This window comes from Phyllobates terribilis, unplaced genomic scaffold (assembly GCF_046119375.1).
Source record: "Phyllobates terribilis strain yellow unplaced genomic scaffold, ASM4611937v1 Scaffold_123__1_contigs__length_5148117, whole genome shotgun sequence".
Taxonomy (NCBI): domain Eukaryota; kingdom Metazoa; phylum Chordata; class Amphibia; order Anura; family Dendrobatidae; genus Phyllobates; species Phyllobates terribilis.
The window spans coordinates 1,107,619-1,126,412 of record NW_027362883.1 but is presented as its reverse complement, the minus strand read 5'-3'; the positions used below and the strand labels follow the sequence as shown (position 1 = coordinate 1,126,412).

At 45.3% G+C, this 18,794-nt stretch overlaps 14 non-coding genes and 1 pseudogene across 14 annotated transcripts; all 15 read right to left on the bottom strand.

The window, feature by feature from the left end:
• Positions 1-118: 118 nt before the first annotated feature.
• On the bottom strand, positions 119-309 carry LOC141201672 (U2 spliceosomal RNA). Its single transcript, XR_012272969.1, has one exon. It is a non-coding gene; the product is annotated as a U2 spliceosomal RNA (small nuclear RNA).
• Positions 310-1,424: 1,115 nt separating this feature from the next.
• On the bottom strand, positions 1,425-1,615 carry LOC141201670 (U2 spliceosomal RNA). The gene has a single exon (XR_012272967.1). It is a non-coding gene; the product is annotated as a U2 spliceosomal RNA (small nuclear RNA).
• Positions 1,616-2,730: 1,115 nt separating this feature from the next.
• On the bottom strand, positions 2,731-2,921 carry LOC141201669 (U2 spliceosomal RNA). Its single transcript, XR_012272966.1, has one exon. It is a non-coding gene; the product is annotated as a U2 spliceosomal RNA (small nuclear RNA).
• Positions 2,922-4,036: 1,115 nt separating this feature from the next.
• On the bottom strand, positions 4,037-4,227 carry LOC141201668 (U2 spliceosomal RNA). The gene has a single exon (XR_012272965.1). It is a non-coding gene; the product is annotated as a U2 spliceosomal RNA (small nuclear RNA).
• A 1,115-nt stretch (positions 4,228-5,342) lies between these two features.
• On the bottom strand, positions 5,343-5,533 carry LOC141201667 (U2 spliceosomal RNA). The gene has a single exon (XR_012272964.1). It is a non-coding gene; the product is annotated as a U2 spliceosomal RNA (small nuclear RNA).
• A 1,115-nt stretch (positions 5,534-6,648) lies between these two features.
• LOC141202485 (U2 spliceosomal RNA) lies at positions 6,649-6,830 on the bottom strand. Its single transcript, XR_012273757.1, has one exon. It is a non-coding gene; the product is annotated as a U2 spliceosomal RNA (small nuclear RNA).
• Positions 6,831-7,354: 524 nt separating this feature from the next.
• On the bottom strand, positions 7,355-7,470 carry LOC141202687 (U2 spliceosomal RNA; annotated as a pseudogene).
• Positions 7,471-8,585: 1,115 nt separating this feature from the next.
• LOC141201665 (U2 spliceosomal RNA) lies at positions 8,586-8,776 on the bottom strand. The gene has a single exon (XR_012272963.1). It is a non-coding gene; the product is annotated as a U2 spliceosomal RNA (small nuclear RNA).
• Positions 8,777-9,891: 1,115 nt separating this feature from the next.
• On the bottom strand, positions 9,892-10,082 carry LOC141203152 (U2 spliceosomal RNA). The gene has a single exon (XR_012274290.1). It is a non-coding gene; the product is annotated as a U2 spliceosomal RNA (small nuclear RNA).
• Positions 10,083-11,197: 1,115 nt separating this feature from the next.
• On the bottom strand, positions 11,198-11,388 carry LOC141203151 (U2 spliceosomal RNA). Its single transcript, XR_012274289.1, has one exon. It is a non-coding gene; the product is annotated as a U2 spliceosomal RNA (small nuclear RNA).
• Positions 11,389-12,503: 1,115 nt separating this feature from the next.
• Positions 12,504-12,694, bottom strand: LOC141203150 (U2 spliceosomal RNA). Its single transcript, XR_012274288.1, has one exon. It is a non-coding gene; the product is annotated as a U2 spliceosomal RNA (small nuclear RNA).
• A 1,115-nt stretch (positions 12,695-13,809) lies between these two features.
• LOC141203149 (U2 spliceosomal RNA) lies at positions 13,810-14,000 on the bottom strand. Its single transcript, XR_012274287.1, has one exon. It is a non-coding gene; the product is annotated as a U2 spliceosomal RNA (small nuclear RNA).
• Positions 14,001-15,115: 1,115 nt separating this feature from the next.
• Positions 15,116-15,306, bottom strand: LOC141203148 (U2 spliceosomal RNA). Its single transcript, XR_012274286.1, has one exon. It is a non-coding gene; the product is annotated as a U2 spliceosomal RNA (small nuclear RNA).
• A 1,115-nt stretch (positions 15,307-16,421) lies between these two features.
• On the bottom strand, positions 16,422-16,612 carry LOC141203145 (U2 spliceosomal RNA). The gene has a single exon (XR_012274284.1). It is a non-coding gene; the product is annotated as a U2 spliceosomal RNA (small nuclear RNA).
• Positions 16,613-17,727: 1,115 nt separating this feature from the next.
• LOC141203144 (U2 spliceosomal RNA) lies at positions 17,728-17,918 on the bottom strand. The gene has a single exon (XR_012274283.1). It is a non-coding gene; the product is annotated as a U2 spliceosomal RNA (small nuclear RNA).
• Positions 17,919-18,794: the final 876 nt, after the last annotated feature.

The following is an 18,794-nucleotide window of genomic DNA, read 5'->3' as shown; positions in this document are numbered from 1 at the left end:
ACTCCAATGAGGAGAAGAAAAGCAAAGCCAAAGAGTCCATCCCAAAATCCGACAAACAAGCAAAATGAACAAAAAACATTGAATTCAATTCTTTCTGATTTTAGAAACTGCATTAAAGAAGGGGTGCACCGGTCCTGGAGATACTGCAATACCAGGTCAATGCGTGGAGTGGACAGAGCAAGCTCTTTTTCCATCTCCCTGTTCTAAAAATCCATTTAATATATGGTCCCCAGATAGGGGACGTATCAGATATTAAACTGATAAGAACAGATACTACACTTGATCTTAGCCAAAAGGCCGAGAAGCGATAACCAGAATTGGTTTCAAACTACGGAGCCACCCAAGGATCCTGAAAAGTCCATTTGTGGAGATGAGCTCCTGGACTCCCGTTAAGAAGACATGTTGTCAACCTCTAGATCCCTTACATGCCTGCACTTTTCGGCTTGCTGCTGCTGCAATCCACGCGTTTTAGATCTGCATAACTCCACCTCTTTAAACACAGCACCTTCACCCCCTGCTGTTCCCACCCGCCTCAACACCGTTGGAAGGGAGGAGAACCAATTAAGGCGGGGGGTGGGGTGGAACGAGCAGCTGTCTACCCTTAGCAGGAGGGCTCCTGATTACATACCTCTCCTGCTGCTGCTGCTGCTGGCTGTCCAGCAGCAGACTGAAGGTGGCTGCTGCTGTGCACAGGTATATAAAGGCTCAGAGCCTATTATGACACGCGCAGCCAGCGTTCCATTGCCACATTCCATCTACTGCAGGCAGGATACCTGGCTGGCTGAATGTCGCTGAGAAGCTCACAGAGACCGCCATAAGCAACAGTTTAACAGAATGCCACAGACTAATCAACCAAACTTTTTGGGTTGGGTTCTCTTTTATAGTCTGCAGGCATTAAATGAAAGAAGTCAGTGTTCCAGCAGAAGGAGACAACGTTTCAGAAAAGGCATTGTAGCAAACCAAAAAAGAAATTTTAAGCGCAGCAGAGTAACCAGCGCACATACCTGTTAGCTCAGGTGAGTTTAAAAGGCTGCTGTTGATAACAAGGGCATTTGCTAAATAGATGGTGTGTGTGCAACAATATACTGAAAGGTCAATTATATTGTGCAGCTTATCTCACCACCTGTAGTTATTTAGGTGAAAGCTCCAAAATGCTTGCCTAATATGTCTGTTTATCCAAAAGGAAGTAAAAAGGGAGAGCTAGAAAGATAGCATTGCATCACATTACATGGCAATGCAATGCACAGTTGCTGAAGTTGAACCAAAATGAGCTTGTAATCTGGCTTCTGCAACTTTGAACATGAAAAATCCAATGAGGAGAAGAAAAGCAAAGCCAAAGAGTCCATCCCAAAATCCGACAAACAAGCAAAATGAACAAAAAACATTGAATTCAATTCTTTCTGATTTTAGAAACTGCATTAAAGAAGGGGTGCACCGGTCCTGGAGATACTGCAATACCAGGTCAATGCGTGGAGTGGACAGAGCAAGCTCTTTTTCCATCTCCCTGTTCTAAAAATCCATTTAATATATGGTCCCCAGATAGGGGACGTATCAGATATTAAACTGATAAGAACAGATACTACACTTGATCTTAGCCAAAAGGCCGAGAAGCGATAACCAGAATTGGTTTCAAACTACGGAGCCACCCAAGGATCCTGAAAAGTCCATTTGTGGAGATGAGCTCCTGGACTCCCGTTAAGAAGACATGTTGTCAACCTCTAGATCCCTTACATGCCTGCACTTTTCGGCTTGCTGCTGCTGCAATCCACGCGTTTTAGATCTGCATAACTCCACCTCTTTAAACACAGCACCTTCACCCCCTGCTGTTCCCACCCGCCTCAACACCGTTGGAAGGGAGGAGAACCAATTAAGGCGGGGGGTGGGGTGGAACGAGCAGCTGTCTACCCTTAGCAGGAGGGCTCCTGATTACATACCTCTCCTGCTGCTGCTGCTGCTGGCTGTCCAGCAGCAGACTGAAGGTGGCTGCTGCTGTGCACAGGTATATAAAGGCTCAGAGCCTATTATGACACGCGCAGCCAGCGTTCCATTGCCACATTCCATCTACTGCAGGCAGGATACCTGGCTGGCTGAATGTCGCTGAGAAGCTCACAGAGACCGCCATAAGCAACAGTTTAACAGAATGCCACAGACTAATCAACCAAACTTTTTGGGTTGGGTTCTCTTTTATAGTCTGCAGGCATTAAATGAAAGAAGTCAGTGTTCCAGCAGAAGGAGACAACGTTTCAGAAAAGGCATTGTAGCAAACCAAAAAAGAAATTTTAAGCGCAGCAGAGTAACCAGCGCACATACCTGTTAGCTCAGGTGAGTTTAAAAGGCTGCTGTTGATAACAAGGGCATTTGCTAAATAGATGGTGTGTGTGCAACAATACACTGAAAGGTCAATTATATTGTGCAGCTTATCTCACCACTTGTAGTTATTTAGGTGAAAGCTCCAAAATGCTTGCCTAATATGTCTGTTTATCCAAAAGGAAGTAAAAAGGGAGAGCTAGAAAGATAGCATTGCATCACATTACATGGCAATGCAATGCACAGTTGCTGAAGTTGAACCAAAATGAGCTTGTAATCTGGCTTCTGCAACTTTGAACATGAAAAATCCAATGAGGAGAAGAAAAGCAAAGCCAAAGAGTCCATCCCAAAATCCGACAAACAAGCAAAATGAACAAAAAACATTGAATTCAATTCTTTCTGATTTTAGAAACTGCATTAAAGAAGGGGTGCACCGGTCCTGGAGATACTGCAATACCAGGTCAATGCGTGGAGTGGACAGAGCAAGCTCTTTTTCCATCTCCCTGTTCTAAAAATCCATTTAATATATGGTCCCCAGATAGGGGACGTATCAGATATTAAACTGATAAGAACAGATACTACACTTGATCTTAGCCAAAAGGCCGAGAAGCGATAACCAGAATTGGTTTCAAACTACGGAGCCACCCAAGGATCCTGAAAAGTCCATTTGTGGAGATGAGCTCCTGGACTCCCGTTAAGAAGACATGTTGTCAACCTCTAGATCCCTTACATGCCTGCACTTTTCGGCTTGCTGCTGCTGCAATCCACGCGTTTTAGATCTGCATAACTCCACCTCTTTAAACACAGCACCTTCACCCCCTGCTGTTCCCACCCGCCTCAACACCGTTGGAAGGGAGGAGAACCAATTAAGGCGGGGGGTGGGGTGGAACGAGCAGCTGTCTACCCTTAGCAGGAGGGCTCCTGATTACATACCTCTCCTGCTGCTGCTGCTGCTGGCTGTCCAGCAGCAGACTGAAGGTGGCTGCTGCTGTGCACAGGTATATAAAGGCTCAGAGCCTATTATGACACGCGCAGCCAGCGTTCCATTGCCACATTCCATCTACTGCAGGCAGGATACCTGGCTGGCTGAATGTCGCTGAGAAGCTCACAGAGACCGCCATAAGCAACAGTTTAACAGAATGCCACAGACTAATCAACCAAACTTTTTGGGTTGGGCTCTCTTTTATAGTCTGCAGGCATTAAATGAAAGAAGTCAGTGTTCCAGCAGAAGGAGACAACGTTTCAGAAAAGGCATTGTAGCAAACCAAAAAAGAAATTTTAAGCGCAGCAGAGTAACCAGCGCACATACCTGTTAGCTCAGGTGAGTTTAAAAGGCTGCTGTTGATAACAAGGGCATTTGCTAAATAGATGGTGTGTGTGCAACAATATACTGAAAGGTCAATTATATTGTGCAGCTTATCTCACCACCTGTAGTTATTTAGGTGAAAGCTCCAAAATGCTTGCCTAATATGTCTGTTTATCCAAAAGGAAGTAAAAAGGGAGAGCTAGAAAGATAGCATTGCATCACATTACATGGCAATGCAATGCACAGTTGCTGAAGTTGAACCAAAATGAGCTTGTAATCTGGCTTCTGCAACTTTGAACATGAAAAATCCAATGAGGAGAAGAAAAGCAAAGCCAAAGAGTCCATCCCAAAATCCGACAAACAAGCAAAATGAACAAAAAACATTGAATTCAATTCTTTCTGATTTTAGAAACTGCATTAAAGAAGGGGTGCACCGGTCCTGGAGATACTGCAATACCAGGTCAATGCGTGGAGTGGACAGAGCAAGCTCTTTTTCCATCTCCCTGTTCTAAAAATCCATTTAATATATGGTCCCCAGATAGGGGACGTATCAGATATTAAACTGATAAGAACAGATACTACACTTGATCTTAGCCAAAAGGCCGAGAAGCGATAACCAGAATTGGTTTCAAACTACGGAGCCACCCAAGGATCCTGAAAAGTCCATTTGTGGAGATGAGCTCCTGGACTCCCGTTAAGAAGACATGTTGTCAACCTCTAGATCCCTTACATGCCTGCACTTTTCGGCTTGCTGCTGCTGCAATCCACGCGTTTTAGATCTGCATAACTCCACCTCTTTAAACACAGCACCTTCACCCCCTGCTGTTCCCACCCGCCTCAACACCGTTGGAAGGGAGGAGAACCAATTAAGGCGGGGGGTGGGGTGGAACGAGCAGCTGTCTACCCTTAGCAGGAGGGCTCCTGATTACATACCTCTCCTGCTGCTGCTGCTGCTGGCTGTCCAGCAGCAGACTGAAGGTGGCTGCTGCTGTGCACAGGTATATAAAGGCTCAGAGCCTATTATGACACGCGCAGCCAGCGTTCCATTGCCACATTCCATCTACTGCAGGCAGGATACCTGGCTGGCTGAATGTCGCTGAGAAGCTCACAGAGACCGCCATAAGCAACAGTTTAACAGAATGCCACAGACTAATCAACCAAACTTTTTGGGTTGGGTTCTCTTTTATAGTCTGCAGGCATTAAATGAAAGAAGTCAGTGTTCCAGCAGAAGGAGACAACGTTTCAGAAAAGGCATTGTAGCAAACCAAAAAAGAAATTTTAAGCGCAGCAGAGTAACCAGCGCACATACCTGTTAGCTCAGGTGAGTTTAAAAGGCTGCTGTTGATAACAAGGGCATTTGCTAAATAGATGGTGTGTGTGCAACAATATACTGAAAGGTCAATTATATTGTGCAGCTTATCTCACCACCTGTAGTTATTTAGGTGAAAGCTCCAAAATGCTTGCCTAATATGTCTGTTTATCCAAAAGGAAGTAAAAAGGGAGAGCTAGAAAGATAGCATTGCATCACATTACATGGCAATGCAATGCACAGTTGCTGAAGTTGAACCAAAATGAGCTTGTAATCTGGCTTCTGCAACTTTGAACATGAAAACTCCAATGAGGAGAAGAAAAGCAAAGCCAAAGAGTCCATCCCAAAATCCGACAAACAAGCAAAATGAACAAAAAACATTGAATTCAATTCTTTCTGATTTTAGAAACTGCATTAAAGAAGGGGTGCACCGGTCCTGGAGATACTGCAATACCAGGTCAATGCGTGGAGTGGACAGAGCAAGCTCTTTTTCCATCTCCCTGTTCTAAAAATCCATTTAATATATGGTCCCCAGATAGGGGACGTATCAGATATTAAACTGATAAGAACAGATACTACACTTGATCTTAGCCAAAAGGCCGAGAAGCGATAACCAGAATTGGTTTCAAACTACGGAGCCACCCAAGGATCCTGAAAAGTCCATTTGTGGAGATGAGCTCCTGGACTCCCGTTAAGAAGACATGTTGTCAACCTCTAGATCCCTTACATGCCTGCACTTTTCGGCTTGCTGCTGCTGCAATCCACGCGTTTTAGATCTGCATAACTCCACCTCTTTAAACACAGCACCTTCACCCCCTGCTGTTCCCACCCGCCTCAACACCGTTGGAAGGGAGGAGAACCAATTAAGGCGGGGGGTGGGGTGGAACGAGCAGCTGTCTACCCTTAGCAGGAGGGCTCCTGATTACATACCTCTCCTGCTGCTGCTGCTGCTGGCTGTCCAGCAGCAGACTGAAGGTGGCTGCTGCTGTGCACAGGTATATAAAGGCTCAGAGCCTATTATGACACGCGCAGCCAGCGTTCCATTGCCACATTCCATCTACTGCAGGCAGGATACCTGGCTGGCTGAATGTCGCTGAGAAGCTCACAGAGACCGCCATAAGCAACAGTTTAACAGAATGCCACAGACTAATCAACCAAACTTTTTGGGTTGGGTTCTCTTTTATAGTCTGCAGGCATTAAATGAAAGAAGTCAGTGTTCCAGCAGAAGGAGACAACGTTTCAGAAAAGGCATTGTAGCAAACCAAAAAAGAAATTTTAAGCGCAGCAGAGTAACCAGCGCACATACCTGTTAGCTCAGGTGAGTTTAAAAGGCTGCTGTTGATAACAAGGGCATTTGCTAAATAGATGGTGTGTGTGCAACAATATACTGAAAGGTCAATTATATTGTGCAGCTTATCTCACCACCTGTAGTTATTTAGGTGAAAGCTCCAAAATGCTTGCCTAATATGTCTGTTTATCCAAAAGGAAGTAAAAAGGGAGAGCTAGAAAGATAGCATTGCATCACATTACATGGCAATGCAATGCACAGTTGCTGAAGTTGAACCAAAATGAGCTTGTAATCTGGCTTCTGCAACTTTGAACATGAAAACTCCAATGAGGAGAAGAAAAGCAAAGCCAAAGAGTCCATCCCAAAATCCGACAAACAAGCAAAATGAACAAAAAACATTGAATTCAATTCTTTCTGATTTTAGAAACTGCATTAAAGAAGGGGTGCACCGGTCCTGGAGATACTGCAATACCAGGTCAATGCGTGGAGTGGACAGAGCAAGCTCTTTTTCCATCTCCCTGTTCTAAAAATCCATTTAATATATGGTCCCCAGATAGGGGACGTATCAGATATTAAACTGATAAGAACAGATTTTTTGATTGAAGCTGCATCCAAGGCACTGAAAAATGTGACCGAAGTCACACCAAAACAGCGCACGAGGCGAGGATTCATGTGGACCCTTCCCGGAGGAGAGGGTCCCCAATAAACCATCCCCATCCCTCCGAGCCAGAAGGCCACAGCGAGGGTCAGGGATCTCCGATGCTCTCCCTAGCCGAAGCCGGAGAAGAGCCGTTTTCGTGCTCCCAGCTTCCATCTAGGCTGCCACCCTAGTGGAGCTGGAGCCTGTGTTGGTTTCTCAGCCCAAAGCTGACCGGACCTCCGACCGGGTTTATAAAAATTCCCCTTCCTAGCCCGGAGGCCAGGAATAGGGGGGGTTGCTCAGAAAGTATGATTGGCAAAGGTGCGGCGTGCAACGAAGCCAAGTCTTTCTGGGGTTCCCAGTCCCAGTAAGCTTGGACTCCCACCAGGGCGCCTACTCCTGGGGCACATTGCTCCAAAGCCCTCACACTTACCCAGCCTAGTGACTTCGATCCTGGAGGGCCATGTTTTCCATCAGATAACTCTATGAGCCACCTGGCGTACTAACAAGTGCACCAAACCAGTGTGTAATATGCATCAATTTACTAGGGCAGCCCAAGGACAAAACTGCCTTTTCAAAAGATACTACACTTGATCTTAGCCAAAAGGCCGAGAAGCGATAACCAGAATTGGTTTCAAACTACGGAGCCACCCAAGGATCCTGAAAAGTCCATTTGTGGAGATGAGCTCCTGGACTCCCGTTAAGAAGACATGTTGTCAACCTCTAGATCCCTTACATGCCTGCACTTTTCGGCTTGCTGCTGCTGCAATCCATGCGTTTTAGATCTGCATAACTCCACCTCTTTAAACACAGCACCTTCACCCCCTGCTGTTCCCACCCGCCTCAACACCGTTGGAAGGGAGGAGAACCAATTAAGGCGGGGGGTGGGGTGGAACGAGCAGCTGTCTACCCTTAGCAGGAGGGCTCCTGATTACATACCTCTCCTGCTGCTGCTGCTGCTGGCTGTCCAGCAGCAGACTGAAGGTGGCTGCTGCTGTGCACAGGTATATAAAGGCTCAGAGCCTATTATGACACGCGCAGCCAGCGTTCCATTGCCACATTCCATCTACTGCAGGCAGGATACCTGGCTGGCTGAATGTCGCTGAGAAGCTCACAGAGACCGCCATAAGCAACAGTTTAACAGAATGCCACAGACTAATCAACCAAACTTTTTGGGTTGGGTTCTCTTTTATAGTCTGCAGGCATTAAATGAAAGAAGTCAGTGTTCCAGCAGAAGGAGACAACGTTTCAGAAAAGGCATTGTAGCAAACCAAAAAAGAAATTTTAAGCGCAGCAGAGTAACCAGCGCACATACCTGTTAGCTCAGGTGAGTTTAAAAGGCTGCTGTTGATAACAAGGGCATTTGCTAAATAGATGGTGTGTGTGCAACAATATACTGAAAGGTCAATTATATTGTGCAGCTTATCTCACCACCTGTAGTTATTTAGGTGAAAGCTCCAAAATGCTTGCCTAATATGTCTGTTTATCCAAAAGGAAGTAAAAAGGGAGAGCTAGAAAGATAGCATTGCATCACATTACATGGCAATGCAATGCACAGTTGCTGAAGTTGAACCAAAATGAGCTTGTAATCTGGCTTCTGCAACTTTGAACATGAAAAATCCAATGAGGAGAAGAAAAGCAAAGCCAAAGAGTCCATCCCAAAATCCGACAAACAAGCAAAATGAACAAAAAACATTGAATTCAATTCTTTCTGATTTTAGAAACTGCATTAAAGAAGGGGTGCACCGGTCCTGGAGATACTGCAATACCAGGTCAATGCGTGGAGTGGACAGAGCAAGCTCTTTTTCCATCTCCCTGTTCTAAAAATCCATTTAATATATGGTCCCCAGATAGGGGACGTATCAGATATTAAACTGATAAGAACAGATACTACACTTGATCTTAGCCAAAAGGCCGAGAAGCGATAACCAGAATTGGTTTCAAACTACGGAGCCACCCAAGGATCCTGAAAAGTCCATTTGTGGAGATGAGCTCCTGGACTCCCGTTAAGAAGACATGTTGTCAACCTCTAGATCCCTTACATGCCTGCACTTTTCGGCTTGCTGCTGCTGCAATCCACGCGTTTTAGATCTGCATAACTCCACCTCTTTAAACACAGCACCTTCACCCCCTGCTGTTCCCACCCGCCTCAACACCGTTGGAAGGGAGGAGAACCAATTAAGGTGGGGGGTGGGGTGGAACGAGCAGCTGTCTACCCTTAGCAGGAGGGCTCCTGATTACATACCTCTCCTGCTGCTGCTGCTGCTGGCTGTCCAGCAGCAGACTGAAGGTGGCTGCTGCTGTGCACAGGTATATAAAGGCTCAGAGCCTATTATGACACGCGCAGCCAGCGTTCCATTGCCACATTCCATCTACTGCAGGCAGGATACCTGGCTGGCTGAATGTCGCTGAGAAGCTCACAGAGACCGCCATAAGCAACAGTTTAACAGAATGCCACAGACTAATCAACCAAACTTTTTGGGTTGGGTTCTCTTTTATAGTCTGCAGACATTAAATGAAAGAAGTCAGTGTTCCAGCAGAAGGAGACAACGTTTCAGAAAAGGCATTGTAGCAAACCAAAAAAGAAATTTTAAGCGCAGCAGAGTAACCAGCGCACATACCTGTTAGCTCAGGTGAGTTTAAAAGGCTGCTGTTGATAACAAGGGCATTTGCTAAATAGATGGTGTGTGTGCAACAATATACTGAAAGGTCAATTATATTGTGCAGCTTATCTCACCACCTGTAGTTATTTAGGTGAAAGCTCCAAAATGCTTGCCTAATATGTCTGTTTATCCAAAAGGAAGTAAAAAGGGAGAGCTAGAAAGATAGCATTGCATCACATTACATGGCAATGCAATGCACAGTTGCTGAAGTTGAACCAAAATGAGCTTGTAATCTGGCTTCTGCAACTTTGAACATGAAAACTCCAATGAGGAGAAGAAAAGCAAAGCCAAAGAGTCCATCCCAAAATCCGACAAACAAGCAAAATGAACAAAAAACATTGAATTCAATTCTTTCTGATTTTAGAAACTGCATTAAAGAAGGGGTGCACCGGTCCTGGAGATACTGCAATACCAGGTCAATGCGTGGAGTGGACAGAGCAAGCTCTTTTTCCATCTCCCTGTTCTAAAAATCCATTTAATATATGGTCCCCAGATAGGGGACGTATCAGATATTAAACTGATAAGAACAGATACTACACTTGATCTTAGCCAAAAGGCCGAGAAGCGATAACCAGAATTGGTTTCAAACTACGGAGCCACCCAAGGATCCTGAAAAGTCCATTTGTGGAGATGAGCTCCTGGACTCCCGTTAAGAAGACATGTTGTCAACCTCTAGATCCCTTACATGCCTGCACTTTTCGGCTTGCTGCTGCTGCAATCCACGCGTTTTAGATCTGCATAACTCCACCTCTTTAAACACAGCACCTTCACCCCCTGCTGTTCCCACCCGCCTCAACACCGTTGGAAGGGAGGAGAACCAATTAAGGCGGGGGGTGGGGTGGAACGAGCAGCTGTCTACCCTTAGCAGGAGGGCTCCTGATTACATACCTCTCCTGCTGCTGCTGCTGCTGGCTGTCCAGCAGCAGACTGAAGGTGGCTGCTGCTGTGCACAGGTATATAAAGGCTCAGAGCCTATTATGACACGCGCAGCCAGCGTTCCATTGCCACATTCCATCTACTGCAGGCAGGATACCTGGCTGGCTGAATGTCGCTGAGAAGCTCACAGAGACCGCCATAAGCAACAGTTTAACAGAATGCCACAGACTAATCAACCAAACTTTTTGGGTTGGGTTCTCTTTTATAGTCTGCAGGCATTAAATGAAAGAAGTCAGTGTTCCAGCAGAAGGAGACAACGTTTCAGAAAAGGCATTGTAGCAAACCAAAAAAGAAATTTTAAGCGCAGCAGAGTAACCAGCGCACATACCTGTTAGCTCAGGTGAGTTTAAAAGGCTGCTGTTGATAACAAGGGCATTTGCTAAATAGATGGTGTGTGTGCAACAATATACTGAAAGGTCAATTATATTGTGCAGCTTATCTCACCACCTGTAGTTATTTAGGTGAAAGCTCCAAAATGCTTGCCTAATATGTCTGTTTATCCAAAAGGAAGTAAAAAGGGAGAGCTAGAAAGATAGCATTGCATCACATTACATGGCAATGCAATGCACAGTTGCTGAAGTTGAACCAAAATGAGCTTGTAATCTGGCTTCTGCAACTTTGAACATGAAAAATCCAATGAGGAGAAGAAAAGCAAAGCCAAAGAGTCCATCCCAAAATCCGACAAACAAGCAAAATGAACAAAAAACATTGAATTCAATTCTTTCTGATTTTAGAAACTGCATTAAAGAAGGGGTGCACCGGTCCTGGAGATACTGCAATACCAGGTCAATGCGTGGAGTGGACAGAGCAAGCTCTTTTTCCATCTCCCTGTTCTAAAAATCCATTTAATATATGGTCCCCAGATAGGGGACGTATCAGATATTAAACTGATAAGAACAGATACTACACTTGATCTTAGCCAAAAGGCCGAGAAGCGATAACCAGAATTGGTTTCAAACTACGGAGCCACCCAAGGATCCTGAAAAGTCCATTTGTGGAGATGAGCTCCTGGACTCCCGTTAAGAAGACATGTTGTCAACCTCTAGATCCCTTACATGCCTGCACTTTTCGGCTTGCTGCTGCTGCAATCCACGCGTTTTAGATCTGCATAACTCCACCTCTTTAAACACAGCACCTTCACCCCCTGCTGTTCCCACCCGCCTCAACACCGTTGGAAGGGAGGAGAACCAATTAAGGCGGGGGGTGGGGTGGAACGAGCAGCTGTCTACCCTTAGCAGGAGGGCTCCTGATTACATACCTCTCCTGCTGCTGCTGCTGCTGGCTGTCCAGCAGCAGACTGAAGGTGGCTGCTGCTGTGCACAGGTATATAAAGGCTCAGAGCCTATTATGACACGCGCAGCCAGCGTTCCATTGCCACATTCCATCTACTGCAGGCAGGATACCTGGCTGGCTGAATGTCGCTGAGAAGCTCACAGAGACCGCCATAAGCAACAGTTTAACAGAATGCCACAGACTAATCAACCAAACTTTTTGGGTTGGGTTCTCTTTTATAGTCTGCAGGCATTAAATGAAAGAAGTCAGTGTTCCAGCAGAAGGAGACAACGTTTCAGAAAAGGCATTGTAGCAAACCAAAAAAGAAATTTTAAGCGCAGCAGAGTAACCAGCGCACATACCTGTTAGCTCAGGTGAGTTTAAAAGGCTGCTGTTGATAACAAGGGCATTTGCTAAATAGATGGTGTGTGTGCAACAATATACTGAAAGGTCAATTATATTGTGCAGCTTATCTCACCACCTGTAGTTATTTAGGTGAAAGCTCCAAAATGCTTGCCTAATATGTCTGTTTATCCAAAAGGAAGTAAAAAGGGAGAGCTAGAAAGATAGCATTGCATCACATTACATGGCAATGCAATGCACAGTTGCTGAAGTTGAACCAAAATGAGCTTGTAATCTGGCTTCTGCAACTTTGAACATGAAAAATCCAATGAGGAGAAGAAAAGCAAAGCCAAAGAGTCCATCCCAAAATCCGACAAACAAGCAAAATGAACAAAAAACATTGAATTCAATTCTTTCTGATTTTAGAAACTGCATTAAAGAAGGGGTGCACCGGTCCTGGAGATACTGCAATACCAGGTCAATGCGTGGAGTGGACAGAGCAAGCTCTTTTTCCATCTCCCTGTTCTAAAAATCCATTTAATATATGGTCCCCAGATAGGGGACGTATCAGATATTAAACTGATAAGAACAGATACTACACTTGATCTTAGCCAAAAGGCCGAGAAGCGATAACCAGAATTGGTTTCAAACTACGGAGCCACCCAAGGATCCTGAAAAGTCCATTTGTGGAGATGAGCTCCTGGACTCCCGTTAAGAAGACATGTTGTCAACCTCTAGATCCCTTACATGCCTGCACTTTTCGGCTTGCTGCTGCTGCAATCCACGCGTTTTAGATCTGCATAACTCCACCTCTTTAAACACAGCACCTTCACCCCCTGCTGTTCCCACCCGCCTCAACACCGTTGGAAGGGAGGAGAACCAATTAAGGCGGGGGGTGGGGTGGAACGAGCAGCTGTCTACCCTTAGCAGGAGGGCTCCTGATTACATACCTCTCCTGCTGCTGCTGCTGCTGGCTGTCCAGCAGCAGACTGAAGGTGGCTGCTGCTGTGCACAGGTATATAAAGGCTCAGAGCCTATTATGACACGCGCAGCCAGCGTTCCATTGCCACATTCCATCTACTGCAGGCAGGATACCTGGCTGGCTGAATGTCGCTGAGAAGCTCACAGAGACCGCCATAAGCAACAGTTTAACAGAATGCCACAGACTAATCAACCAAACTTTTTGGGTTGGGTTCTCTTTTATAGTCTGCAGGCATTAAATGAAAGAAGTCAGTGTTCCAGCAGAAGGAGACAACGTTTCAGAAAAGGCATTGTAGCAAACCAAAAAAGAAATTTTAAGCGCAGCAGAGTAACCAGCGCACATACCTGTTAGCTCAGGTGAGTTTAAAAGGCTGCTGTTGATAACAAGGGCATTTGCTAAATAGATGGTGTGTGTGCAACAATATACTGAAAGGTCAATTATATTGTGCAGCTTATCTCACCACCTGTAGTTATTTAGGTGAAAGCTCCAAAATGCTTGCCTAATATGTCTGTTTATCCAAAAGGAAGTAAAAAGGGAGAGCTAGAAAGATAGCATTGCATCACATTACATGGCAATGCAATGCACAGTTGCTGAAGTTGAACCAAAATGAGCTTGTAATCTGGCTTCTGCAACTTTGAACATGAAAAATCCAATGAGGAGAAGAAAAGCAAAGCCAAAGAGTCCATCCCAAAATCCGACAAACAAGCAAAATGAACAAAAAACATTGAATTCAATTCTTTCTGATTTTAGAAACTGCATTAAAGAAGGGGTGCACCGGTCCTGGAGATACTGCAATACCAGGTCAATGCGTGGAGTGGACAGAGCAAGCTCTTTTTCCATCTCCCTGTTCTAAAAATCCATTTAATATATGGTCCCCAGATAGGGGACGTATCAGATATTAAACTGATAAGAACAGATACTACACTTGATCTTAGCCAAAAGGCCGAGAAGCGATAACCAGAATTGGTTTCAAACTACGGAGCCACCCAAGGATCCTGAAAAGTCCATTTGTGGAGATGAGCTCCTGGACTCCCGTTAAGAAGACATGTTGTCAACCTCTAGATCCCTTACATGCCTGCACTTTTCGGCTTGCTGCTGCTGCAATCCACGCGTTTTAGATCTGCATAACTCCACCTCTTTAAACACAGCACCTTCACCCCCTGCTGTTCCCACCCGCCTCAACACCGTTGGAAGGGAGGAGAACCAATTAAGGCGGGGGGTGGGGTGGAACGAGCAGCTGTCTACCCTTAGCAGGAGGGCTCCTGATTACATACCTCTCCTGCTGCTGCTGCTGCTGGCTGTCCAGCAGCAGACTGAAGGTGGCTGCTGCTGTGCACAGGTATATAAAGGCTCAGAGCCTATTATGACACGCGCAGCCAACGTTCCATTGCCACATTCCATCTACTGCAGGCAGGATACCTGGCTGGCTGAATGTAGCTGAGAAGCTCACAGAGACCGCCATAAGCAACAGTTTAACAGAATGCCACAGACTAATCAACCAAACTTTTTGGGTTGGGTTCTCTTTTATAGTCTGCAGGCATTAAATGAAAGAAGTCAGTGTTCCAGCAGAAGGAGACAACGTTTCAGAAAAGGCATTGTAGCAAACCAAAAAAGAAATTTTAAGCGCAGCAGAGTAACCAGCGCACATACCTGTTAGCTCAGGTGAGTTTAAAAGGCTGCTGTTGATAACAAGGGCATTTGCTAAATAGATGGTGTGTGTGCAACAATATACTGAAAGGTCAATTATATTGTGCAGCTTATCTCACCACCTGTAGTTATTTAGGTGAAAGCTCCAAAATGCTTGCCTAATATGTCTGTTTATCCAAAAGGAAGTAAAAAGGGAGAGCTAGAAAGATAGCATTGCATCACATTACATGGCAATGCAATGCACAGTTGCTGAAGTTGAACCAAAATGAGCTTGTAATCTGGCTTCTGCAACTTTGAACATGAAAAATCCAATGAGGAGAAGAAAAGCAAAGCCAAAGAGTCCATCCCAAAATCCGACAAACAAGCAAAATGAACAAAAAACATTGAATTCAATTCTTTCTGATTTTAGAAACTGCATTAAAGAAGGGGTGCACCGGTCCTGGAGATACTGCAATACCAGGTCAATGCGTGGAGTGGACAGAGCAAGCTCTTTTTCCATCTCCCTGTTCTAAAAATCCATTTAATATATGGTCCCCAGATAGGGGACGTATCAGATATTAAACTGATAAGAACAGATACTACACTTGATCTTAGCCAAAAGGCCGAGAAGCGATAACCAGAATTGGTTTCAAACTACGGAGCCACCCAAGGATCCTGAAAAGTCCATTTGTGGAGATGAGCTCCTGGACTCCCGTTAAGAAGACATGTTGTCAACCTCTAGATCCCTTACATGCCTGCACTTTTCGGCTTGCTGCTGCTGCAATCCACGCGTTTTAGATCTGCATAACTCCACCTCTTTAAACACAGCACCTTCACCCCCTGCTGTTCCCACCCGCCTCAACACCGTTGGAAGGGAGGAGAACCAATTAAGGCGGGGGGTGGGGTGGAACGAGCAGCTGTCTACCCTTAGCAGGAGGGCTCCTGATTACATACCTCTCCTGCTGCTGCTGCTGCTGGCTGTCCAGCAGCAGACTGAAGGTGGCTGCTGCTGTGCACAGGTATATAAAGGCTCAGAGCCTATTATGACACGCGCAGCCAGCGTTCCATTGCCACATTCCATCTACTGCAGGCAGGATACCTGGCTGGCTGAATGTCGCTGAGAAGCTCACAGAGACCGCCATAAGCAACAGTTTAACAGAATGCCACAGACTAATCAACCAAACTTTTTGGGTTGGGTTCTCTTTTATAGTCTGCAGGCATTAAATGAAAGAAGTCAGTGTTCCAGCAGAAGGAGACAACGTTTCAGAAAAGGCATTGTAGCAAACCAAAAAAGAAATTTTAAGCGCAGCAGAGTAACCAGCGCACATACCTGTTAGCTCAGGTGAGTTTAAAAGGCTGCTGTTGATAACAAGGGCATTTGCTAAATAGATGGTGTGTGTGCAACAATATACTGAAAGGTCAATTATATTGTGCAGCTTATCTCACCACCTGTAGTTATTTAGGTGAAAGCTCCAAAATGCTTGCCTAATATGTCTGTTTATCCAAAAGGAAGTAAAAAGGGAGAGCTAGAAAGATAGCATTGCATCACATTACATGGCAATGCAATGCACAGTTGCTGAAGTTGAACCAAAATGAGCTTGTAATCTGGCTTCTGCAACTTTGAACATGAAAAATCCAATGAGGAGAAGAAAAGCAAAGCCAAAGAGTCCATCCCAAAATCCGACAAACAAGCAAAATGAACAAAAAACATTGAATTCAATTCTTTCTGATTTTAGAAACTGCATTAAAGAAGGGGTGCACCGGTCCTGGAGATACTGCAATACCAGGTCAATGCGTGGAGTGGACAGAGCAAGCTCTTTTTCCATCTCCCTGTTCTAAAAATCCATTTAATATATGGTCCCCAGATAGGGGACGTATCAGATATTAAACTGATAAGAACAGATACTACACTTGATCTTAGCCAAAAGGCCGAGAAGCGATAACCAGAATTGGTTTCAAACTACGGAGCCACCCAAGGATCCTGAAAAGTCCATTTGTGGAGATGAGCTCCTGGACTCCCGTTAAGAAGACATGTTGTCAACCTCTAGATCCCTTACATGCCTGCACTTTTCGGCTTGCTGCTGCTGCAATCCACGCGTTTTAGATCTGCATAACTCCACCTCTTTAAACACAGCACCTTCACCCCCTGCTGTTCCCACCCGCCTCAACACCGTTGGAAGGGAGGAGAACCAATTAAGGCGGGGGGTGGGGTGGAACGAGCAGCTGTCTACCCTTAGCAGGAGGGCTCCTGATTACATACCTCTCCTGCTGCTGCTGCTGCTGGCTGTCCAGCAGCAGACTGAAGGTGGCTGCTGCTGTGCACAGGTATATAAAGGCTCAGAGCCTATTATGACACGCGCAGCCAGCGTTCCATTGCCACATTCCATCTACTGCAGGCAGGATACCTGGCTGGCTGAATGTCGCTGAGAAGCTCACAGAGACCGCCATAAGCAACAGTTTAACAGAATGCCACAGACTAATCAACCAAACTTTTTGGGTTGGGTTCTCTTTTATAGTCTGCAGGCATTAAATGAAAGAAGTCAGTGTTCCAGCAGAAGGAGACAACGTTTCAGAAAAGGCATTGTAGCAAACCAAAAAAGAAATTTTAAGCGCAGCAGAGTAACCAGCGCACATACCTGTTAGCTCAGGTGAGTTTAAAAGGCTGCTGTTGATAACAAGGGCATTTGCTAAATAGATGGTGTGTGTGCAACAATATACTGAAAGGTCAATTATATTGTGCAGCTTATCTCACCACCTGTAGTTATTTAGGTGAAAGCTCCAAAATGCTTGCCTAATATGTCTGTTTATCCAAAAGGAAGTAAAAAGGGAGAGCTAGAAAGATAGCATTGCATCACATTACATGGCAATGCAATGCACAGTTGCTGAAGTTGAACCAAAATGAGCTTGTAATCTGGCTTCTGCAACTTTGAACATGAAAAATCCAATGAGGAGAAGAAAAGCAAAGCCAAAGAGTCCATCCCAAAATCCGACAAACAAGCAAAATGAACAAAAAACATTGAATTCAATTCTTTCTGATTTTAGAAACTGCATTAAAGAAGGGGTGCACCGGTCCTGGAGATACTGCAATACCAGGTCAATGCGTGGAGTGGACAGAGCAAGCTCTTTTTCCATCTCCCTGTTCTAAAAATCCATTTAATATATGGTCCCCAGATAGGGGACGTATCAGATATTAAACTGATAAGAACAGATACTACACTTGATCTTAGCCAAAAGGCCGAGAAGCGATAACCAGAATTGGTTTCAAACTACGGAGCCACCCAAGGATCCTGAAAAGTCCATTTGTGGAGATGAGCTCCTGGACTCCCGTTAAGAAGACATGTTGTCAACCTCTAGATCCCTTACATGCCTGCACTTTTCGGCTTGCTGCTGCTGCAATCCACGCGTTTTAGATCTGCATAACTCCACCTCTTTAAACACAGCACCTTCACCCCCTGCTGTTCCCACCCGCCTCAACACCGTTGGAAGGGAGGAGAACCAATTAAGGCGGGGGGTGGGGTGGAACGAGCAGCTGTCTACCCTTAGCAGGAGGGCTCCTGATTACATACCTCTCCTGCTGCTGCTGCTGCTGGCTGTCCAGCAGCAGACTGAAGGTGGCTGCTGCTGTGCACAGGTATATAAAGGCTCAGAGCCTATTATGACACGCGCAGCCAGCGTTCCATTGCCACATTCCATCTACTGCAGGCAGGATACCTGGCTGGCTGAATGTCGCTGAGAAGCTCACAGAGACCGCCATAAGCAACAGTTTAACAGAATGCCACAGACTAATCAACCAAACTTTTGGGTTGGGTTCTCTTTTATAGTCTGCAGGCATTAAATGAAAGAAGTCAGTGTTCCAGCAGAAGGAGACAACGTTTCAGAAAAGGCATTGTAGCAAACCAAAAAAGAAATTTTAAGCGCAGCAGAGTAACCAGCGCACATACCTGTTAGCTCAGGTGAGTTTAAAAGGCTGCTGTTGATAACAAGGGCATTTGCTAAATAGATGGTGTGTGTGCAACAATATACTGAAAGGTCAATTATATTGTGCAGCTTATCTCACCACCTGTAGTTATTTAGGTGAAAGCTCCAAAATGCTTGCCTAATATGTCTGTTTATCCAAAAGGAA